Source organism: Colobus angolensis, unplaced genomic scaffold, assembly GCF_000951035.1.
Source record: "Colobus angolensis palliatus isolate OR3802 unplaced genomic scaffold, Cang.pa_1.0 Scaffold125, whole genome shotgun sequence".
NCBI lineage: Eukaryota > Metazoa > Chordata > Mammalia > Primates > Cercopithecidae > Colobus > Colobus angolensis.
In genome coordinates, this window is record NW_012113697.1 from 5149552 (window position 1) to 5157027 (window position 7476).

General features: G+C 36.0%; 1 pseudogene; it reads left to right on the forward strand.

The window, feature by feature from the left end:
* The window catches only part of LOC105505454, an 8655-nt pseudogene extending 3137 nt beyond the window's left edge, over nucleotides 1-5518 (forward strand).
* The last annotated feature ends 1958 nt before the right edge of the window (nucleotides 5519-7476 follow it).

Below are 7476 nucleotides of genomic sequence, written 5' to 3' on the forward strand. Positions count from 1 at the left end.
CGGCTCATTGCAACCGCTGCTTCCTGAGTTCAAGCAATTCTCCTGCCTCAGTCTCCCAAGTAGCTGGGATTACAGGCATGCACCACCATGCCCAGCTAATTTTTGTATTTTTAATAGAGACGGGGTTTCATCATGTTGGCCAGCCTGATCTCAAACTCCTGACCTCAGGCGATCTGCCCACCTTGGTCTCCCAAAGTTCTGGGATTACAGGCATGAGCCACCACGCCCACCTGATTTAAACATATGTGATGTGTTTCAGTCCATGACAGTTATTGTCTTTATTGATGCTCAGACTGTCCCATCTTTGACCAGTGGCACTTATTCAGGTTTGCTCCTGAATTCTGACATGACCCTAGTAAACCTTTGATAGCTTCCTTGCTTTCTGGTATGACAAGATGTTCCAGGCGCATGTTATACCCAGGATCATGTTTTGGGCCACAGACCTGGAATCAACAGTGTTTGCAATGTTTATGAATTTATATATATGTGTCATAAATGTATATGCATACATAGATACATATATACATGTACACATATACACTTAAAATATGAGTTGATCCTAACTACTAAAATTCAGAAATACCAGTTCTCATTAACCTTATTGGACATTTTATATCTGTATCTCCTTTTAATCATGGCAAAACCTCTAGTCTCAATGACCTCAATATAATCACCCATTTGATTTATTCTGCAATACAAACGCAAACTCAAAATAATAATATGACTACCAAAAACAGGTTCTTTTGTTTGTTTTTGTTATAAGGTATAACCTACTAAGGGATGTACACTCAAATTACTGGGTGTAGTTGTTCTGTATGCTAATGCCACCAAGTGAATACACAGTTAGGTTCATTTATTTCTAGGGCTAATTGTATTGAAAATATATTGATATTATTTTATAATTATGTAAAATATCTACATGGCTCAAAAGTTGAATCTATAAAATAAGATATATTAAAAGAAATCTAGCTTCTCCATCCCCCTGACCCTATGTCTTCCCTTTCCCTATGGGGGAAACTTTTTTCAGTTTTATAGTTTATCCTTCCACGATTTCTCAGTGGAGCACATGTGTGACTTAGTTGTATTCCTGCTTATCTTAGGTAACTGGCAGTGTATTGTACACAGTTGTATTCCACTTGCTTTACCAGTTCCTACATCCTGGAGATCATTCTATAGTACAGAAAAACTTTTCTTACTCTGCTGATGGCTCCATAGCTTAATCAACCAGTCCTCTACTATTTAGATAGTACCCAGGCTTTTGCTATTAAAAATAGTGCTGCAATTAATAGCCATATGCATATATCTAACATATTTTTACCAGCGTGTCTTTGAGATGCATTCCTGGAAGTGAGAGGTGCTGGGTCAAAGTGTAATTGCATAGTTGATATTTCTACGCACTCCCAAATTCCCCTCCAGACGGCTCTTCCATTTTGCATCTCCACCAGCCATGGCTAACAGTGTCCGTTTCCCCATAGCCTTGCCAACAGACTACATTATCAAAATCTTGAATTTTTACTAATTGGATAGTTGAGAAAGGGGTAGTTTTACCTTGCATTTCTCTTATTAAGAGCAAAAGTGAACACATTTTCATACGGTTAAGAGCCATTTATATTTTTCTATAAAAATCTTGGTATACCTCTGAGCAATGTAGGTTTAACCTGATTCTAAGGTTGCTGGTCTTCTCTATTTTTAGAAGCTCTATCTGTGATGTAAGCTGAAAATATTTCTTTGTAGTTTGTTATTTTCCTTTAACTTTGCTTATGCAAAGTATACTTTGCCATGAAAATGTCTTTTGTTGTTGTTTTTTTCATGTAATTGTATTTATCGGTCCTTTTCCTTATTGCTGCTGGATTTGGAGTCATAGTTAGGAAAACCTTCTGTCTCTCGGGTTGTAAAGTAACTTACCTAAGTTTTCTTCTAATACCTGCATGGTTTCATTTATACTTTTAAACATTTGATCTGTTTAGAATTTATCCTGGTGTAATGGTATGAAGAACAGGTCTAATTTTATATTTTTCTGTGTGGCTACCTGGTTATCTCAACACCACTTGTTAGAAAGTAGATTTAAGATGCCGAAGGAAGACACTTTTCAGTGACAAAAAGTTCAGTTCATCAAGCAGATATAACAGTGCTAAATTTCCGTGGACCTAATAACATAGCCACCAAATAAATACAACAAAAAATGACAGAACTAAGAGGAAAAATGGAAAAAGCCACAATGATCTTGGGAGACTAACACACTTCTCTCAGTTACTAACAAACAAACACAAAAAAGAAAAATAACGATATAAAAGATTTTAACCACACAATAAACCAAGAATGGCAGGATACACATTCTTTTCAAGTGCACATTCAGTATTTTACAAAAAGACTGTATGTTTGGCCGTGAAATAAGTACCAACAAATTTCAAAGGACTGAAATCCTCGAGAGTATGTTATTTGACCACAGTGCAATTAAACTAGAAATCATTAACAAAAAGATAATTAGGCAATTCCTGTATATTTGGAAGTTAGGAAATACACTTTCAAATAACACTTGGGTCAAAGAAGAAATCACAACGGAAATTAGAAAATATTTTGAACTGAATAAGGTAAATACTACGTATCAAAATGTATGCAATGCAGCTAAAAATCTTGCTTAGAGGGAAACAACATACAGCCATAAGTACATTTTTTTTTTAAGCTTCCAGCAAGTTAGGAAGTTTTCATTTCAAGAAGTTAGGAAAAGAACAGCAAGTTAAACCCCAAAGAAACAAGAAGACAATAAACATAAAAGCAGAAGTCAATGAAATAAGTAAATCAACATAAAAATAGAGAATTAACAAGGTCAAATATTGATTCTCTAAAATGATTTATAACATTGATAAGCCTTGACAAGACATAAAGGAAAAAAGAGCATGAGGAAATACAAATAACAAATATCAGGAATAAAAAAGAGAATACAACTGTATATCTAATAAGTATTGTAAAAATCATACGTGGATATTATGAAGAACTTTACACCAATAAATTTGAAAATATAGACAAATTTCTTGAAAAAATACAGTTTACCAACATTTACACAAGAAGAAATACTCAGAACAGTCCCATAACTATTAAAGAAATTGAGTTCATAGGGCTGGGTGTGGTGGCTCACGCCTGTAATCCCAGCACTTTGGGAGGCTGAGGTGGGCGGATCATGAGGTCAGGAGATCGAGACCATCCTGGCTAACACCGTGAAACCCCATCTCTACTAAAAATACAAAAAATTAGTTGGGCGTGGTGGCAGGCGCCTGTAATCCTAGCTACTCGGGAGGCTGAAGCAGGAGAATCGCTTGAACCCAGGAGGTGGAGGTTGCAGTGAGCCAACATTGCACCATTGCACTCCAGCCTGGGTGACAAGAACGAAACTCCGTCTCAAAAAAAAAAAAAAAATGGAGTTCATAATTTAAATTTTTCCTAAAGGAAAACTCTAGACCTAGATGGCATAACTGAAGAAGTCTACCTAATATTTAAGGAAAAAAATAATACCAACTTTCAATAAATACTTCCAGAGAACAGAAAAAGAAGAAACACTTTCCAACTAATTTTATGAGGACAGGTAACCTAAACTTGACAAGAACATGACAAAAAAATGAAATTACATGGCAGCCTCACTCATGAGCACAGATGGAAAACTAAACAACACATTAGCAAATCAAATCCTGCAATATATAACCCAACCACCAAGTTGAATTTATTCTAGGAATGCAAAGTTAGTTTCACATTTAAAAAAACCAACCAATGTTTTCCACCACATTAATGGAATGAAAAAAGAAAATAAACTATCTTCTAGATTCATACAGAAATAGCATTTCATAAAATTCAGCATCCATTCAAGTTAAAAGCTCTCAGAAAATGGGCGTAGGAGGGAACGTAGCCTGATAGAAGAGATCCACACTGAAGCCTGAGACTTCATGGTGAACAGTTGAAAACTTTCCCTCTGAGATCACAAATGAGATGAGGTTGGCCATATGGCCACTTGTACTCAATGCCATGCTAGCCATTGTCCCAGCCAGTAAAATAAGGCAAGAGAAAGAAATAAAATGCCCGAGGATTGGACAAGAAGAAATAAAATTCTCATGATTTGTAGGTGATATGAATACATGTGTAGAAAATAAAAAAGAATCTAAGAAATTACTAGAATAAGTGAGTTTTATATGATCACTGGATCAGGATACAAGAATTAACTGCATTTCTTTCAGCAAGTAACAGAAAGCGATAAAACAAAAAGTTAACATTTATAAAAACATTCAGAAAATCAACTCCCTAGGAATAAATCTAACAGAGATATGCAAAATCTCTACACATAAAACTACAACACATTATGGGAGAAATTGAAGAAGACGTAAATAATTGGAGGGCTAAACATATAATGACAAAAGGATGAATAAATAAAATGATAGAACAGTAGAATTTAGAAACGGATCTATACATATGTAGAGTTTAGACTTATGACAAAGATGGTACTTCAAGGTATCTAAGAAGGCAGTCTTATCAATAAATAGGCTTGGATAAATTCTATATCCATTTGGAAAAGAGTGAAACAACCCCTACTTCACAACTTTCATAAAAATCAATTCCAAGGGGATCATAGATCTATTATAAAAAAGCAAAACAGAGTGTCGGGTACAGACCGCAGAGGTGCGGCTTTCTCTTAGAAGTTCGATCTCAGTTGTCTTTTGCAAGCCATCCAGAGTGACTTTTATCTACATTGCTACATGGGGCACAAGGGCAAGTTCAGCCACGAGTTTCTGGAGTTTGAGTTCTGACCAGACGGGAAATTAAGATAAGGCAACAACAGCAATTGTAAGAATGACGTCATGATCAGAAAAGAGGCTTATGTACATAAAAGCGTGATGGAGGAACTGAAGAGTATAATTTATGACAGGGAAATTATCAAAGAGGATGATACGTTATGGCCTCCTCCCAACCAAGTGGGCCGGCAGGAGCTTGAAATCATTATTGGAGATGAACACATTTCTTTTACAACATCAAAAATTGGTTCCCTTATTGATGTCAATCAGTCCAAGGATCTGGAGGGCTTATGAGTATTTTATTATCTTGCCCAGGACCTGAAGTGTTTGGTCTTCCGTCTTACTGGATTACACTTCAAGATTAAACCAATCTAAATTGAATATTGGTGTGGACATGGTGGGGTGGGGGTAATTTTTAATTACCATTATCAAGAAAATTTTGTGTATATCAGGGCAGTATTTTTTAACAAACTATAAATGTCTTTAATAAATATGTGATTAAAAAACAATAAAACTTCTAGAGAATATACCTTCAAGACTTTGGTGAGGGAAATTCTTAAACAGAACACAAAAATCATTAGGAAAAGACCAACTTTAAGACTGTCAAATTAATCTCTGACTTCCTCAAAAGACATCAAGTGGGACAAGGTATTTGTAACACATATAAACAAGGATTTATATTTAGCATATATATAATTAATTTCTATAAATCAATGAGTTATATTTCAGTAAAACACCTGAGATGAGAATATACTAAAATGTAATTATGTGTTTTATCAATTCAGTCTTTATACTTGTTTCCAAAGCAATCCATAATTTTTATTGGACTTTTATTTACAATAATTTTTGTGTCTTTATAGGAATCCAGTTGGTGGAAGAATTCAATTGGCTATTGCCATTGTAATCACACTTTTCCCATTTATTTCATGGGTCTACATATATATTAACAAGGAAATGCGGTCCTCCTGGCCAACTCATTGCAAGACAGTAATTTAAATAAATTCAAGAACTTTTTAAAATGAATATTTTCAATCAATTTTTTATGAACATTAGAGGAACAAGCCAGGAGTTTATTTCAGGTAATTTGAGCTAACAGAGTTTTTTAAAACTCCAAATAACTTTTTAAGGGTGCGTATAATTCGATATAAGATTGGATGGGACAAGTAAGTGATGGTCTGATATTTTCTGGAAGACTTTCTGCAGGGTCTTGTGTCATAATGTAGTGGAAAAGGCTAGAGAATAGAAGTTTAAAAATACGAGTTCTAACTCAACTTTGTAACTATGTAATTTGGGCAAATATATAAACCTCCTGGTGGATATTTCTTTATCTATAAAATAGGATTAATGCCAGATCTACTTACTTATACAGTAGCAAAGATCAATCTAGATAATGTAAGAACACTCTGAAGATATAAAGTATTCAGAAAGATTACGGAGGGCTGTCCATGATTCAAATAGAGGGGAGCAGGGATTGGGTAATATACTGAAATAGAGATTCAAGAGAGAGCTATACCCCGATCTTTCTTTCTTTCTTTTTTTTTTAAGACAGTCTCACTCTGTTGCCCAGGCTGGAGTGCAGTGGCATGATCATGGCTCAATGCAGTCTGGACCTCCCGGAGCTCAGGTGATCTCGGAGCTAGGACTACAAGTGTGCACCACCACGCCTGGCTAATTTTTTTTTTAATTCTTCATAGAGACAGGGTTTCGTCATGTTGCCCAGGCTGGTCTTGAACTCCTGAGTTCAAGCGATCTGTCCACCTCGGCCTCCCAAAGTGCTGGGATTACAGGTGTGAGCCACCATGCCTAGCCCAGGCCTAAACTAATCTTATCCAGATCTGGCACAGTGCAGTGAACTCAAGGAGAACTCTAGGTGAACCAAATGAGCAGGCATGTCTTGGAAAGAAAGGGAAGCTAGATAGAATAAAGGAATTAGGGACCAATCAGGAAGGAAATAGGGAATATAAGTACCTTCTAAATGTGAAATAAGGTCAAAATCTGTACACATTCTTTATAAATGGATGGCCAAAGTAACCCTAGGGAGGAGAGGTTTTATTTTTTAATTTCCATTTTCATTTTAAAATGGGTACTTGATGATTAGAAAACTCACCGTGTTTGGAACAACTTGGGTATTTGAATCTAACTTTCCAATTGCAAATTTTATGATACCTAAATACAGATAAAGTATTTTCAATGAAATTTTATTGTCCAAATGAGTGGGGCTTTAAATGTAAAATACACTGGATTTTAAAGACATGGGTAGAAAAAGAATGTAAAATATTTTTTGCATTGATTATACGTTGAAACAATATTTTGGCTATATTGGGTTAAATATACTGTTAAGTTGATTTTATCTGTTTGTTTACTTTTATTTACCTGGCTTACATTGCATTTCTGTTGGACAGTCCTATATTTAAGCATCTGGATGGCAACTTTTTTTTTTTTTTTTGAGACGGAGTCTCACTCTGTCACCCAGGCTGGAGTGCAGTGGCCGGATCTCAGCTCACTGCCAGCTCCGCCTCCCGGGTTTACACCATTCTCCTGCCTCAGCCTCCCGAGTAGCTGGGACTACAGGTGCCCGCCACCACGCCTGGCTAGTTTTTTGTATTTTTTTAGTAGAGATGGGATTTCACCGTGTTAGCCAGGATGGTCTCGATCTCCTGACCTCGTGATCCGCCCATCTCGGCCTCCCAAAGTGCTAGGA